The 15,451-nt window shown below is 42.7% G+C and overlaps 1 protein-coding gene across 1 annotated transcript in view; it reads left to right on the plus strand.

The window, feature by feature from the left end:
* The first annotated feature begins 11,431 nt into the window (after positions 1-11,431).
* The window catches only part of sema3b (sema domain, immunoglobulin domain (Ig), short basic domain, secreted, (semaphorin) 3B), a 71,321-nt gene continuing 67,301 nt past the window's right edge, over positions 11,432-15,451 (plus strand). Inside the window, exon 1 of the mRNA XM_076740171.1 lies at positions 11,432-11,754. The gene's annotated coding sequence lies outside the window, so the exon portion shown is untranslated. The remainder of the gene's footprint in view (positions 11,755-15,451) is intronic.

Raw genomic sequence — 15,451 nt, forward strand, 5'->3', positions numbered from 1 at the left:
AAATACATCTTTGTTTCTAGTTCAAGGTGACTGCAGCTGCCATCAGCTGATCGATGGGAGAACTGAGAGCAATCAGGTTAAAGATGGACTTTCTTTCTCTTTCACTCCTCTCTACCTTTCAATTGTATGAACTTTCTTATTTTCCATCACACTCAGTGTCTGTAAGAAATGGAGGAAAAAGTTGAGGGTGAGAGAGAGAAGACTACAGGATGAGAGGAACAGAGTGACACCTGACACTGGAGTGGAACTGTGAGGAACCGAGATGGATGGAAAATAAAGAGCAGTGGCAGTGAGAGTCGTCAGGATCATGTTGCGCCATCAGGTCAGTGTCCTAGTTGGCACTGATGCCCTGTCAGCATTCCTGCAACGGAAAGAAGGAAGTTAAATGGCAGAAAGGAGGGAGGATGGGATGAAATAAAGGAGTCAGTGAGAGAGGAAGGAGGGCAGCGGATTGGCAGTGAACCTAAATCCAAATTCAAGGCCTTCAAACTGTTATAATGCTGTTCTTTACACTCATTAATACCTCACTGGAGGAAGTTGTAGGCTTGGAAAATGAAATAAGGAAAACACTAGAAATCAGTAGCTAAGATAATGATTTTTTATGATGATATAATTTCTTTTGGTCCACTCTTACTCGTGTCAAAACAAGACAACATACGAGCCAGAATTTGTGTTCATTGCATCTGCTTTGACAGACCGTCATCGCGTGGCTAAACTGCTCATTTCCTACATCTTTTGTTCATTTCTAGTTTCAAAGCAGATGCACGGTTCAAATGGAAATACTCCGTTTTTGGAGAAGTTACTGTCTAATCAAACCAAATATCTAATTGAAAAAAGATTTCACGGGACGGGATGGGAAGGAAGGAGGATTTGAAGAGGAATGTGGCGGAAAGAACAGACTCTGGCGTTTCCACCCACCTGTTTTGAAGCACATTCTCAATTTGCGAGTGAAAATAAAAGCGAAAGAAAGAAGAAGAGCTGATTATTTAGTAAAGACTTGAGGAAGATGACAGATGAAAACATCAGATCTGTGGTCTGACAAGACTAACATTCCTCAAATCAATACATTACATGAAACTCTGTTTTCTGTCCTTTGAGGTGTGACTGCTGCTCTTTTAATTAAGGGCTGATTTTTTTTTTTTTTGTGTCTGCACAGTGTGATGACAAGTAAGAAAACCTTGTAAAAAATATGTGTTAATGTTAAGGGACCTTTGTTAATGGTTAAGGTCAGAGAACGATTTTGGTCATGCTTAAAAAACAAACAATGCTGCTTTGTTGACCCATCCAGCCAGCAGGGCCTCCTCCCTGTGTGGACTTTGTCCCTCTATAATAACGTCACCTTACTTCCTTTTCTTCTGTTATTACTCTGGCTGCTGCAGGACTTTGTCACTTGAACCTAAACATGTTGTTTTGGGGCACTCGCCATTTTTTTTGAACAGACAATCTTGATGAGAGGGATAGAGTATGGGAAGAAGGAGGCGGGAGGAAGAGGAGAAGAGAGTAGAAATGAAGACAGATGAGGAGAGCAGAGGGGAAGGGTGGAGTTTAGACACAGTAGCTACTGATTTCACTGTTTGGACAGGCAGTTTATCCAATTACAGAGGCCCTGTGCAGTGAGCGATGGAGGGAGTGAAGGATGACCAGCCGGGTGTGTTTACCTTTGGACGCGCCTGGATTGCTGTCCTCCCTTAAATGGGAGGTTTGGACACAGAGGTAGTGAGAAATGAGAGATAAGATGCTGCTGGCAGCCGTGATGTGAACATCACAGATTAGGCTTGTTTGCGCAAACATATTTTAACTGCATGCTCTAAACTGCAGTGTGTCTGCATAGAAATCATTTCCAATCACTGCGTTTCATTTACTTCGGTTTTTCCTCCGTTACCTGTCTGCAGTTCCTGGGACAGCTGGATACCAAACACAGGATACCAAAGTCATTCACCTCTAAACTCCTCTCTCGGCCTCGGCTCTTTGGACCCTAATGTGCTCTGGCACTTTCGCTCAAGTTTCATCATCGTCCTGTCCTGTGCTGTCGATCACTGGCTCTTGATTCTGTTACTTGGTTGACCCCCAATCCTGGGAGAATCGCCCAGAACTCTGGGATTCATAACACAGCACAGGGAACACTTTGTCCTTCTGTCTCTCTCTCGCTCTCTCCTCATCCTTTCATTCTCCTTTCTCCCAGTCTCTCTTTCTCTCACTCACTTTCTTTGTTTTCATGGATCACTGTTTCCCATCTCAAAGACGGAGGGAGAGAGAGATTGCCGTGGGCTCAAATGTCAGGAAGTCAAGGGTTTCCCAGCCAGGCAATTACACAGACTGCAGGACAACAGTGACACACACATGCACACACTCATAACTTACAACATCACACACACGAGCACAAAGTCGAACCACGAGACTCACACTTTCAAAAAGTTTCCAAGTCTACGCATACTTTCCGGTTGCCACCTGTCACTCACACTGAGGGCTGTGTACACAGACACACACACTCGAGGAGGTCAGGTGGTTTTCCAATCAAATTCAGCTGTGCGCTCTCCAGAGCAATAAAATGGTTTTAGGTCCAGTGTTGGCAGGCTTTGATGAGTCTAACACACCACTGAGTTCTGGTTCATTCTATCTGCCTACAAAGGCTCTGACAGACGGCTGCTTGACTGTTATTAGACACTGCAACTGCACCTGCTTGATGTGTGTGAGCACACAAACACACACACACGCACACACACACAAACACACGTGCTAGCAATTTTTCGCCATACATTAACAGGCCATGGGAGAGAAGAGTACAAAGAAAAATGGAGTGAGTTTCCACTGGCCTTGAAAATGTCCTTTCCTGGACAGCGGAAAAAAATTGAATAAGGCCTTGAAAGGTTTTGAAAAAAATTATTGGATACCCGTAAAAGCAGTAAAGTAATAATCTGTTTCTATGAGACACCTCTCAAGTTAGTCAGTAGCTCTTTCAGGAAATACGTGACACAGCATGTGAACATTTTAACGCTGTGTTAAGAGTGCACTTTCAGGGCCGGCCGGTCCACCACTTGTCCGGACCAGGCTGAAATATCTCAGGAACTATAGGATGAATTGCCACAAAATGGTGTAGAGATGTATCCTACTGACTTTGGCGATTACCTGACATTGTCTCTAGCGCCACCAGCTGGTTAAATGTTTCACTTATCCTGTGATATATCTCAAAATTGAATTTATTTGACACAGATAACCATGCGCCCCTCAGGATGAATTGTAATAACTTTGGTTATACTGGAACTCTTCATCGAGCACCACCAGCTGGTCAAAATTTCAACACTTTGGTTTGTGAACAAATATCTGCAGAGCTGATGACATTCCCATCAGCTCTAATTCGCAAATGTTGGCATGCTAATGTGCTAAATTAAGATGGTAAATACGACAAATGTTATACCTGCTAAACATTAGTATATTAGCATTGTCATTGTGAGCATGCTGTGGATGTTAGCATTTGTCTCGGCATGACTGTGCCTAAGTACAGCCTCACAGAGCTGCTAGCATGGATCTCAGTCAAATCTTTTCAATACAAGGTGACTTATAACCTTGTGAAGGTCGCAGCTTTTGGTGATAGCACTGAAATTTATCAATAGAGGATATCTCTCAGTTTGTCCTGTGGCGATATGTCCAATATGTCTTAACTCAAAATAAACCAGCTTTGACTTTGAGACCCTTAAAGTCAGTAACACAAACAGTATTTCATGGTCGGGCACAGAGTTTTTCTTGTCCAGTGTCTGCAGATGTGATGAGTGTTTTTTCGGTATTGAATCATTGTGTGTAATTATAGGAGAGGCACGGAAGAAAATGAATTCTTTCCGGACTGTTTGGCCTCCTGGGCAACATGACACTCATTTCCCAGAGTGCTAAATATAATGTGTTCAATGGGTTTTCTTTCTAACGCAACACTCAAATGTGAAACTGTTACGGCAAATAAACCTGCTCATTTTAGACACTCAAACAGCTTCCCAAAATCTCTTCACTGCTTTCTTTTGGTCAAAAAGCGAAAGCATTTTTGTTCTTTGTTCAATCAAATCTGCAAATGCAGTTCAGCTGAATAGGAATACTTGATGGTTTGTTTTTGGGTGATTGACCTCCAGATATTCACATGAATATACATGAGAACCTCTGCAGTATCTGTGTTTTGGTCAAGCAGGAAGCTATAGGAGTGTTTTGGAGAGCAGAATCTATCAGCTCTTCTCATCCTCATGACATAAATCATTAATGAGGTGTGCGTATCTGCCTGCACCTCTCCCTGGTCAGTCCCGGGCCTGCAGTGCACAGCAGTGCGTGTATTTGTGTGTGTATGTGTGGGTGTGCTTAGCCACACTTTGTGTATGAAATGTGTTATATTTCTTAGGCTTTATATATCTGTAAATGTGTGTTTGTGTGTGAGCATGATTCTGCCGTGCTTCTGTAAATGTACCATGTATGTGCACTTTATTGTGTGTACGTGTGTTTGTGTGTGGTGTGTGTGCGTGCATGTGTGAATGAGGGAGTGATGCATACACTGGGGTCTTTGAAGTGTAAAGTAACAGGCCTTTTTAAGTTTTGGATGTGAAATATTTATATGAGCAGGAGTGCTGCTTTGGGAGGACGAGTCGGGAGAAAGATAGAAGAGGACAGACGAATGAAGTGGTGTTTAAACAACAAATAAGCAAAGATCCACGGTGCCTTTTTGAGCCGGTCCATTATTAAAGCACCCTGAAAGGTTTCTCCTGCCACATATTATTGCTATATGTAGTATTATTATTGCCTTTTGTTTGAAATCTTTGATGAAAGTTCATTCCTCTTGAAGATGATAAACCTGATCGTCAGTAATTTGGAGGAGATGAATGAAAACGATACACTCTAGGTTATATAGTTTTTTTCTTACCAATGAGAATATTTTTGGTTTCCTGGTCGTGAAAAATAAAGTTTTTAGCTGCTGTATATCCTCCTCCACTAATCTTTTTATGAGCCTTTTTATGAACCATCCATCAAAGTTCAATCATTACCCTCCAGAACAAAGACATTTATGCAATAATTGTAAACCTCTTTGAAAGCAAGTCGGTGTTAAAGGGTCATAATTAGGTGTTTGAACATTAAGAAAACAGACAGTGTAATGTAAAAATAACAGACTGGCCTTAAAGAGAATGTTTAAAATGATGGACACAGATTTGAATTTGTTTGTAGTTTTTAAAGCAGGCATAAAGTCACTTTATGGTCACATGATTGCACACATGCATTTATACTTATTGCATTTGTTAGGCTTTGCCTTTAAATAGTTCACTGGACTCAAAAATGCAGACCAGTAGACAGAATGAAGAATGAACAAGAGGAAATTTATTAAACAAACTTTCTTAACAAAAAGCATCCTGAAAATGAGCGGAAAAAGGAAAACACAGCTGGATGAGTTGAGGCAGAGCGAGTACTGGACGTGGCTGGAAGGCACTGAAAGAAAAAGCACACATAAGTGGCAGTCCAGAAACAAAACAGAATCCAACACAGGAAGTCTTAGCGCACACACGTTGACAACAAAGTCTTGACGAGACTCACACAAGGAAAACACGTTTGACACAGGAGAGATCAGGACAAACTAGCAACCAGTGGTGCAGAGAGGCAACCTTAAATACTGTCGGCTTGATGAGCCTGATGCGCAACAGGTGCGACGGTGATTAGGTGGAAGCCAGCAGGGAGGCCACGCCCAGCCTCAACAGACAGGGGAACAGACAGACAGACAAATTACACTAAGGGGAAAGGGAAACACTAGGGACCGACAGATTAGCAGATCCTAACAGCATTTATGACTTAATCTGGGGGACCTGTTGTATTTAATGGACCAGTGTGCAGCATCTAATGGTGAGGTTGCAGATTGTACCAAGCTGACTTCCCCTCCCCTCCCCTCACCCCTCCTTTTCCAAGCCTGTAGGAGACCCGACGGTGGCCACAAAACTCGCAAAAAACGCAAAAGGTGCTCTCTAGAGCCAATGTTTGGTTTGTTCGTTCTGGGCTGCTGTAGAAACATGGCAGACTGCCTGGGAGAGGACCTGCTCCCTCTGTAGAAATAAAGAGGCCATTTTAAGCTAACGAAAACACAATGATTGTTATTTTCAGGTGATTATTCACTAATGACAACATACTTCTGCCATATTCTGCCAATAGATCTCGCTAAATCCTACACACTGGACTTTAAGTCTGACGACAGTTTGGCCTCATTTGAGGTGAACCAACACTGAGTCCTTGCTACACACTGCTGCCTGCTATCACCAGATTTAATTCCCTTTATCTCCACAGCTGCCCCGTGTATTTGCCTGTAGATTTAGATGAATTTTGAATGTTCCTTTCAATATGTGTTCATGTTCATCCAGTGTTGTGTTTCTCAGTCTCTGGGTTCAGAGGCAGGCTGTGTCAAGCTTGCTTAGATTTATTACGGAGCATCACACAAACAGACCCACGCTGCCAAACTCAGATGTGTATTATTGTTGCAATGGCATTTGAATTGAGGATGCTCATTTCAATGTGAATGTCTGCTGTGGATTTTGTTTTTTAAGTATGGAGTTTCCATTTTCGTCCATCACCGCAACGTACGAACCGCACATTGTTAAATTTGCTCTTTTCTTTGCATTACAATGTCCTGTCAATCTAAATCAGTGAATACAGGCCTGAGAAGTGGAGGAGATCTGGTGAACTTGGCACTCTGTGTGTGTGTGTGTGTGTGTGTGTGTGTGTGTGTGTGCATTGTGGGAGTGTTAAAGGCTAAAGTGAGTGATTAGAGGACAGGACAAAGGACAGAAGAGGCTGAGACCTTTATAGAGAGCCATGTGTACTTTCTGGTGCATGTTTATGAGTCTGTGGGTTTGTGTGTTCGCGCTCACCCATGAGTCTCAGTGCGTGTGGGTGTGTGTGTATATGTGAGGCCAGACGTCAGTATTGACAATAGCCTGTTGAGACCTGGGAGGAGACTAGCTTCGTTAAAAGAGGCCTTGAACAAACAGAGAATAGAGACGGAAGGATAGAGGAAGGGAGGGAGGGAGGGATACATGCAGGGGCAACATTTGGGGGGGGGAGTAGGAGAAAGAGAGGGAGAACAAATGGAGGGAAAGTGAGGGAAAAGGTACAAATGACGGGAATGTGGATGTGTGGCGTTAAGAGGAGTTAAGGAAAAAACATGACTGGCATGGAGGGGTGTGTGAGGGTAAAAATGGAGGGAAATAAGACAGAAGAGAGGATAAATTAAACAAAGGGTAACTGGAGGCAAGGAGGGTGAGAAAAGAGGGATTAGGGAGGTAGTGACGCTACAGGGAGGAGATGCAGAAAATGGGCAAATGAAATCAGAATATGAAACAAAATGATTAAAGATGGAGGAGTCGACAGAGATGAGAGGGAGGGGACAAAAGAAGGGTGGGGTGAAGAAGAGGAAGAGTTGGATGAGATGAGATTGGAATCAGAATTGGACAGATTGAAGGATTTAAAGGGGAGGAAACAATTTCAGATAAAGGTAGAAGGAATTGAAAGCAAAACCACAGGCTTCTCAGAGTAAAGGTCAGCTGTGATGGAAGAAAGAGGCAACAGGGTCAAATGTGTGTGTGTGTGTGTGTGTGTGTTTTTGTGTGTGACCCAGAGAGACATAAGGAGACAAGACAATTTGCGTTGCCTTCCTCATGCCTCCCTGTTTCTATGTGAATTAAAAACTGAGGGAAAGGGGTTGGAGTGTGTGTGTGTGTGTGTGTGTGTGTGTGTGTGTGTGTGTGTGTGTGTGTGTGTGTACTGGCGTAGCAGGAGTAGCAAATCAATAACTGATAAATAAATTATAAGCCACAAAATTTCAAAAGGCACCAGCAAAAACAAATGATTCGAGTACTCACCAAACAACAAGAGGGAAAAGACGGGCGGGTGTGCACTGCAGTGCGTGTGTGTGTGTGTGTGTGTGTGTGTATGTGTGTGTGTGTGTGTGTGTGTGTGTGTGTGTGTTTGTGTGTGTGTGTGTGTGTGTGTGTGTGTTTCTGTTGTTGCAATGGAAAAAATGTGCCGGATGAGTTGCGGAGGTGTTGATGCTGTCAGCATGCCGTGACATTTTTACACGCTTATGTCCGGTTTGTGACTTCAGAGTGGCTCACGGGCCTCTCAGCCTTTGTGTCTGGTGTCAGATATCAGATTATGTGAAAAGCCTCATTCACACACATGCACAAGCGCTTGGAAGTGCACATGTGCTAAAGGAGGAATCAAACTGACAACAAACCCACCAACGTGATGGAAATATTCTGTCCATTGGTGACTGTTCACATCAGTGCACTCTGAGACTCACCTCATCTCCATCACAGTAGGCATCATGTTAGCATATGTTTACCTGCTGTATGCTGTAGTTGGATATGGTGCAAACAAAACGGTAAATGGCCAACAGAAATGATGCATGCTTTTAGGTCAGGTTCATCAGTACCTATTGAGTGTGAGTGTTACACATACTTATAATGATATAAATATAATCATCATCGTCATCATCAGCTAACAGAGGGCACATCTGTAATAGCACTGTATCATAGCACTGATCTGTAGGTTTACTTGCTTTTTACGTCATCTTATTCAGCTCTACTTCACTTTAATTTCTTTAGCTTTACGCTACTCACTAGTAGCAAGGGAGACGCAAGCAGCAGGAGATCTCCAGTTGTTTACGCACACACACACACACACACGCACACACACACACACACACACACACACACACACACACACACACACACACACTTCTTCTCCCAGTCTCTAGTCTCCAAGGACCTACTGCATGCATGTGTGTGTGTGTGTGATAATGAGAGCTGCTGACTGGCAGGTGTGATTGGCCACCTCTGCAGCCTCTAGAGATGGCCGTCTGAAAGGTGCCAGCTAGACGCCAGACAGACGGCATACACTGTGTGTGTGTGTGTGTGTGTGTGTGTGTGTGTGTGTGTGTGTGTGTGTCTGACTTTGTTTGCATGCATTTGTGCTTGCAAAAACATAACTTCAGCAGGTGTTTGTGTGTATGTGTTTGGCTGCGTAAGTGGAGAGCTCCATGTTTAAGTGTGAATGTCCCCGTAGGCATTGTCTACTTGACCTGTGTGTGAGTGTGTGTGTGTGGGTGTGCGTGTGTGTCACTGATACTGTGCCCTGCTGTCTGGTGCCTGATTATAAATACAATGAATTAGTCCACGTTGTGTGAGTGTGTCCCATAAGGTGTAGGTTTTCACCCTGGTTGTATCCACTCTCTGTTTCTATGTGTCTCTTTTGGTTTCAGGTCGTCTGTCTCTCTCATGGATTTACCTTCATATGAATATCATCACGTTGCTCTACAGTTTGGATGCTGTATAAGTAAATCATTGACACGTGTACAGATGACGTGTTGTAGACTCAGACAGCCTCAATGACATCACTTTAAAGTTATCTTACTGAAAAGCCTTTTCGATTTTTATTATTCCTCTATTTTAATTTTTTTTTTCATTATTACACTGTCTGTTTTGATCATATATACTTTAAATATTCACATTGTGGAAATTTCCCAGTATAGTTAAGTGCAATGCTCATGGGAATATCCTTGTCGGATGCAGAAGGAGAGAGTTTGGGAATCTGCCCCTTAAGGTCTGTTTTTAAAATGACTAAATGTCACCATGAAATGAACCAGTTTCAATGAAATTACAGCAATCAGAGCATCTGCCCGTGGAGGCATAAGTTATCCCCGCCAATGTTCTACGTAGAGTTCAACTTTGGTAGACTTTGACGAGCAAATTCACACCGTTGACCAATAGCAAGCCAATAGCAAGCAGTGGAGAGAAAGTGGACAGAAGCTCCAGGACCTGTTCTGACTGTCCACCTCTAGCCGGCTATAGCAGCTCACCAACTTGCCACCAGTTCACCAAACTTACGTACTTCCTGTTTCGCATTTGGAATCGGGGGTGCCATTTCAGCAGAGTATACTACAAATAACGTCTGTATTGTACGATTCCACACTTCATGATTTACATCCGGTACCACTGTAGAACATGCTCTCAGACCTCCACCAAGGAGGCAGTCAGTGCTCAGTACAAAACCCACAGTTCAGCTAACAATGAATGAGCTTCAGCATCCAAGGAAGCAAACAACAATGCTCAGTTTAGGGCTCAATACAACAGTGGGCCAACAAAAATAAAACCCCAAGTGATGCCTCCGGAGTAACCTCCTGTAGTTCAGCCAGCGTGCTGCTGTTGGCTCCATGATGGAGTTGGACAATAATCCGATACTGTAAAACGATCAGGTCAGACTGGACTTCTTCCACTGGTGAGTAACGTTAGATGCATGCATTTTCTAAATGTATTAATATTCTGTGGGCCAGATGGGAAGCTGCGGTGGGACGCAGCCCGCCAGCCGCCATTTGACGATCACGATTCTACAGCAAACTCTTGAATTGGGAGACGTTCATGGCCGAAGGGAAGAAATGGGCTACACCAACAAACTCACCCCAGTTTTCCCAGAAGGTGCAGGATTCAGAGAAGCAACATAACAACATATGAGCTTCAAGCTACTTTCTCCTTCTTCATTTAGATAAGAAAAAACTTACACAGGCTTCCACTTAAACTCTAGTCATGCATCTGTTCTGCATCAGTTCTGCATGTAACCACTGTAGCTCTTTTCTCTAAGTTGCAAAGCAGAAGTAAAAAGATCAAGGATATCAGGGTTCAGGGCTTGATTATTACGATCTGAACGTGGAACTAAGCAACTTCAGTTCATTTTTTTCAATTCCAAAATGTCTTAAAGGGAAATAGAATAAGAGGACAGAAAACACCTTATGTGTTGAACAATGAACTCGTGGATGTGTTGACATTTTAAAGAATGTGTGAACTTTGTGAAGGAATTGAAATGAAATCCAAGTATTAAGTGCACCCTTATCCCAGTCGCACCCTGATCCTAATCACCACCAGATCAGCCAAAAAAAATCTGCTGGATCACAAAGAAACACAGAGACACATGGACCCACACAGGGCTAAACCTCTGAACCTCTGAGGACAAAGTATGAAGAATCATAACAGGAGAAAGACACTGCGGCTGGGTGACACAGCTAGGGAGTGACTTTACCTCTGGACTGTGGCAGAGGGAGTGGCGTTGAAAGAAAGAGCAGGGTGTGTGTGTGTGTGTGTGTGTGTGTGTGTGTGACAGAGAGAGCTTTGCTTTCACGCCTTCCTGAGCAGTGAAAGAGTATATGTCACAGAGAACAAGCCAAAAGACAGAGCGTAAAAGTTAGGCAAAAAGAAGGAGACACAGGGAAAAGGACAAAGGAGGAGAAAGAGGGGCAGAAAGAAGAGATAGAGAGTTGGCTGAAAGCAGCTTCTGTCTTCCGTCCCACCCCCTGACTGTCTTCCCCTCCTCTCTGCCCGGCCGGGAGCGAGAGGAAAAAGAAAAGGAGTGCAGAGAGAGAGAGAGAGGGAGACAGAGAGGGAGCTCAACCACGCTTGCTCTTTAGCGCAGGACTCAGGAATTCCAGGACCTTTGGAGTTGTGCTCGCACACACACACGCACACACACACACACATACACAGACACACAAACACACATACACGTGCTACTTTTCTAAGACTCAGAGAGGGAGTATAAGAAAGAGAGAGAGAGAGAGAGAGAGAGAGAGAGAGAGAGAGAGAGAGAGAGAATTAGAGAATAGCCTTCTCCTGTGGACTATTTGACCATGATGGCACCTGCTAAGGGGAAAGTGACGAGGAGGGGCTGAGGACGGGACGCAGGCGGAGGAAGCTGCTGATGAAGGTGAGATTTGGATTTTCTGACAGAATCCCTGTGGCTCCAGTGTCTGTCTTTGTCTTATCCACCAGGATCAATGTCCATATTGGTAAATACATTTATTAGAGATTAGAATTGATTTTGGGAAGTAGTTTGTGTGTCTGACGGAGGGGGACAAGTGTGAATGTATTCATTTATTCAATTATTCTCAATAACTGAGCCAAAAAAAAGTGGAATGATTTCAGTTTGTTGAAGTAAAACTGAGGCTGGGGAAAACCCTGTGTAGGTGTTTGTGTTGGAATTATGCAGCTCTGAATGTGTGTCAGCTCGGCTGTATTTGTGGTTTGATATCTGTGTTGATCATTAGGGTGATTTCCTTGAGTAACATAATAGCCTTGTTGGACAGAATGAGAGTGGACTTTTTTAGAGGGAGCATATGCAAGTGAGAACATTTTGTGGGTTTGTTGATTGGATTTGATCAGTGGGTGATTCATCTGAGCAGAAATCAGGGAAGGAGAAAGAGTTTGCGTGCATGTGGGTGAATGTCTGTCTTGGATGTTTAATTTCCTGACGGTCCACCAGTGGAAGTGGGGGATTTAGAGGGAATTATTATTGCTTTTGCAGGGAATCTGTCTTTTCCAGTTGGCATTGATAAGTAACACTGAAGTTCTGTTTTCAGCTTGAGAACACAAAGAGGTCTACCCCAATGTAAAAGCTTTAAAATGTGACCAGTCTTTGCTTTCAAACGGTTTTCTGCTTGAACAATAAAGCCTTATATGAGTTTTAAATCAGCGGTGAATACAGAAACCAGTGGTCACATAGAAGATTAGAAGTCTTTGGTCTCTTTACACCTGCGCTTATTGTGTGCCTCATCCCTCCACTCCTCCCTCTACCCTTCATCCTGCCACACTCTGCCACTTTTGTTCTCTAATCTCATTTACTTCTGCCTTTTCTGCTGGTTTTTGCTGAAATCCCACAGCTAATGACAGAGGCTTACCCCATGCCACTCTGTCTTGCTCTCATCCTTTCTCCCAGCCTTCTGTTTTCTCTTGCTCATCCTCTCTATGACAGTTCATCTGCCTTTAAATATCTCCTCTGTTTTGTAGCATCAGCACCTTTTTTTTTAAACCCAACTATCAGCAGAATGTTTTTGTGTGTGAGTGGGTGTTTACATGTCTTCAAGCTCACAGGTGTGCATCTCACCTATTCAGGCTTGTAATCCTGGGTCTCACTGATCTTTATAACCCCTTCAACCCAACCCAAACCCACCTTAACGTGCACAGTAACCCTTCTATTACCATACCACTGAACTACAAATTAACCCTTAATTTGCCTTTGTTCCGAGGTGTGTGCTGGATGCAGCGGATGGTCCAACAAGGTGTTACATGATTGTTATCTTGTGTTAATTATAATGGGGTCATAGTCTTTTTCTTTACTTGTTGATATCCCGTGTGACAAGCAGGCACTACTGACATGGAGTAAATTTACAGCTTTACTTACATATTCTGATGATTTGAATGGAAACCTCCACTTGAAAGTTTATGAGCATAACTGAGGGCATTTACCAGAACAGGTTTTTACATCTTATGGTCCTTAAAGGGGAAAAAGTTGCATAAAGCCTCCAGAGGGAGCTGTCCAAAGTCTGATAAATTACCTCAAATCGTTTCACTTGTCAGCATCGGTCGGATCTGAAGACTACAAGAGTTTGAAAAAAGTGAGCTTACCAGACCTCTGTGGCCCTCATTTTGAGGCTAGCGCTCAAGGCTAGGTTAGCCACTACTAGCATAACGCACCCAAATCTGTGACTGAAATGTTAGTGCTGAAGTAGAATTATGGGTAGTGTAGGCGATATCTCTGGTTCTGCTGCATCAATATTAATGCTTTTTTTAAAGACTGACAATGTTATTGGAGGACAAGGCTAAATCAGTGGAGTATGCTATTAATTTGGCTACTTTTGATGTAAAATAATGAGAGCTAAGAATAAATACATTTTTTGAAAGTGCAAATTAGTGAAGTAGTGAACTTTAATAGCAACAAATTACAAATGTAATCAAAAATTATGGAGTGATGTTATGAGGTCAGCAGGGTAATTAGCTCACAACAAAAAGCTAACTAGCTTTAGATTGATAGTTGCCATATTGCACATTAAAAGTTAGCTAATTTCTATGATATTATTATCTTTTATATGCAGGAAAATTCTTAATGTTATCATCTCTGTTGCTTACCTCAATGACCTCTAGTCTTATGTTTGTAATATAATGTCATGTCATGCTTACTTAGTAAGAAAACACTCTTTATCACAACCAGTGACATTATTTCTCCTCTCAGAGTAATCCTGCCTCCGAGAAATGTTTTAATAATTGAAAATTCAATCTGTGTCTACATTTGCACTATATGAAAAACAGATATTTTGGTCTATGTAAGCCCTTTCCTTAGAGTGCGTAAAGATTTTGGTATAGCGAGAGGTGGAACTCTAGATCAGGTCAAATATATACATTTAAAACTCACCAGGAGATGAATTGAGGTGCTCCGTCTTTCATCTTGGATGTTCTTGAGCTTCTGAAGGTGTCACTCTTTGCATTGTCTTTTCAGCCATGGCTCTTCTTCTATGTATTCCAAACACACTGCTGCTGATGCATATTTAAAACACATCACTTCCTGCGTGTCAGAGGATTTTTCCCAGGACAGACACAGTGTGTAGAACAGCATACCTATAATAGCTTCCACTACATGGTCACATTTGCTCTTGCGTTCAATCATTTTACATCAGAGAGCAGCAAAGTGGACATTTATTTAACCTAACAGCTCCTGTGGGTTCAAGGTGGGTCTGTTGATTGCCTGGTGATGAATCGACCACCAAGGTACCTCCATGGTTAAGATGGCTATACACTGATCCACTGCCACACCTTAAAACCCATTAACCCCCATCTCAACCCTTCCTTGGCGGAAAAACCCATTAACCCTCCTATTAACCCTTTCCCCTCACCTGAAATATCTACCAGGTCAGCAGAAAGTAAGTGAAAAATGTGTAAGGCTCAACATAAGGTACAAGAACTTGTGTGTCTGTAGACCACGGGATAAATCTTCTCTTGGACAGTCACTGTTAGCGCTGTCTTTGTTCGCCTTTCTTTCTCTGTGTGTGTATGAACTATGGAGTGAAGAAAGTAAGAAGATAGCAGAGAACTGATGAGGCTAGGTAGAGAGAGCGGGGGAGACTGGGCAGCAAGTCAGTTTTCCTTTGTTTGAAATATTTAATGAGTGTCTCTGCTCTCTTGAAATATTGACTTTTTCCCATATAGCCAGAGGGGACAGACGAGAGCAGAGGTTGTTCCCTCATTCAAATAAAAAGCAAAAGGCTGTTAGCATCAAACTTTCATCAGTTTCTTTTATTTATTTATTTTTTGTTTTCTTTTTCGATCCTCCTGATTAAAAAAGAGAACATGATACTCACCCTTGATTTGGAAACAGCTGCTGATTAAGGTTGAAATGCTTGTTGTGCGCATGTGTGTACGTGCGTGAGAGAGAGGACGTATGCAGCTGTAGCTTTGGTGGAACCCTGCCTCTCCATAAATTATGAAAGTTTCCACATTCATATCATTAAAACTGAAGGTAACGTAACCTGCAGACTTACTTACTTACAGATTTCAAAAAACAAATTTTTTTTGCTGAAACTCATTTTTGTTCTGATATGATGTTTGCATGCAACTGAAAGGAGCTATTTCCT

This window comes from Chaetodon auriga, chromosome 10 (assembly GCF_051107435.1).
Source record: "Chaetodon auriga isolate fChaAug3 chromosome 10, fChaAug3.hap1, whole genome shotgun sequence".
Lineage (NCBI taxonomy): Eukaryota > Metazoa > Chordata > Actinopteri > Chaetodontiformes > Chaetodontidae > Chaetodon > Chaetodon auriga.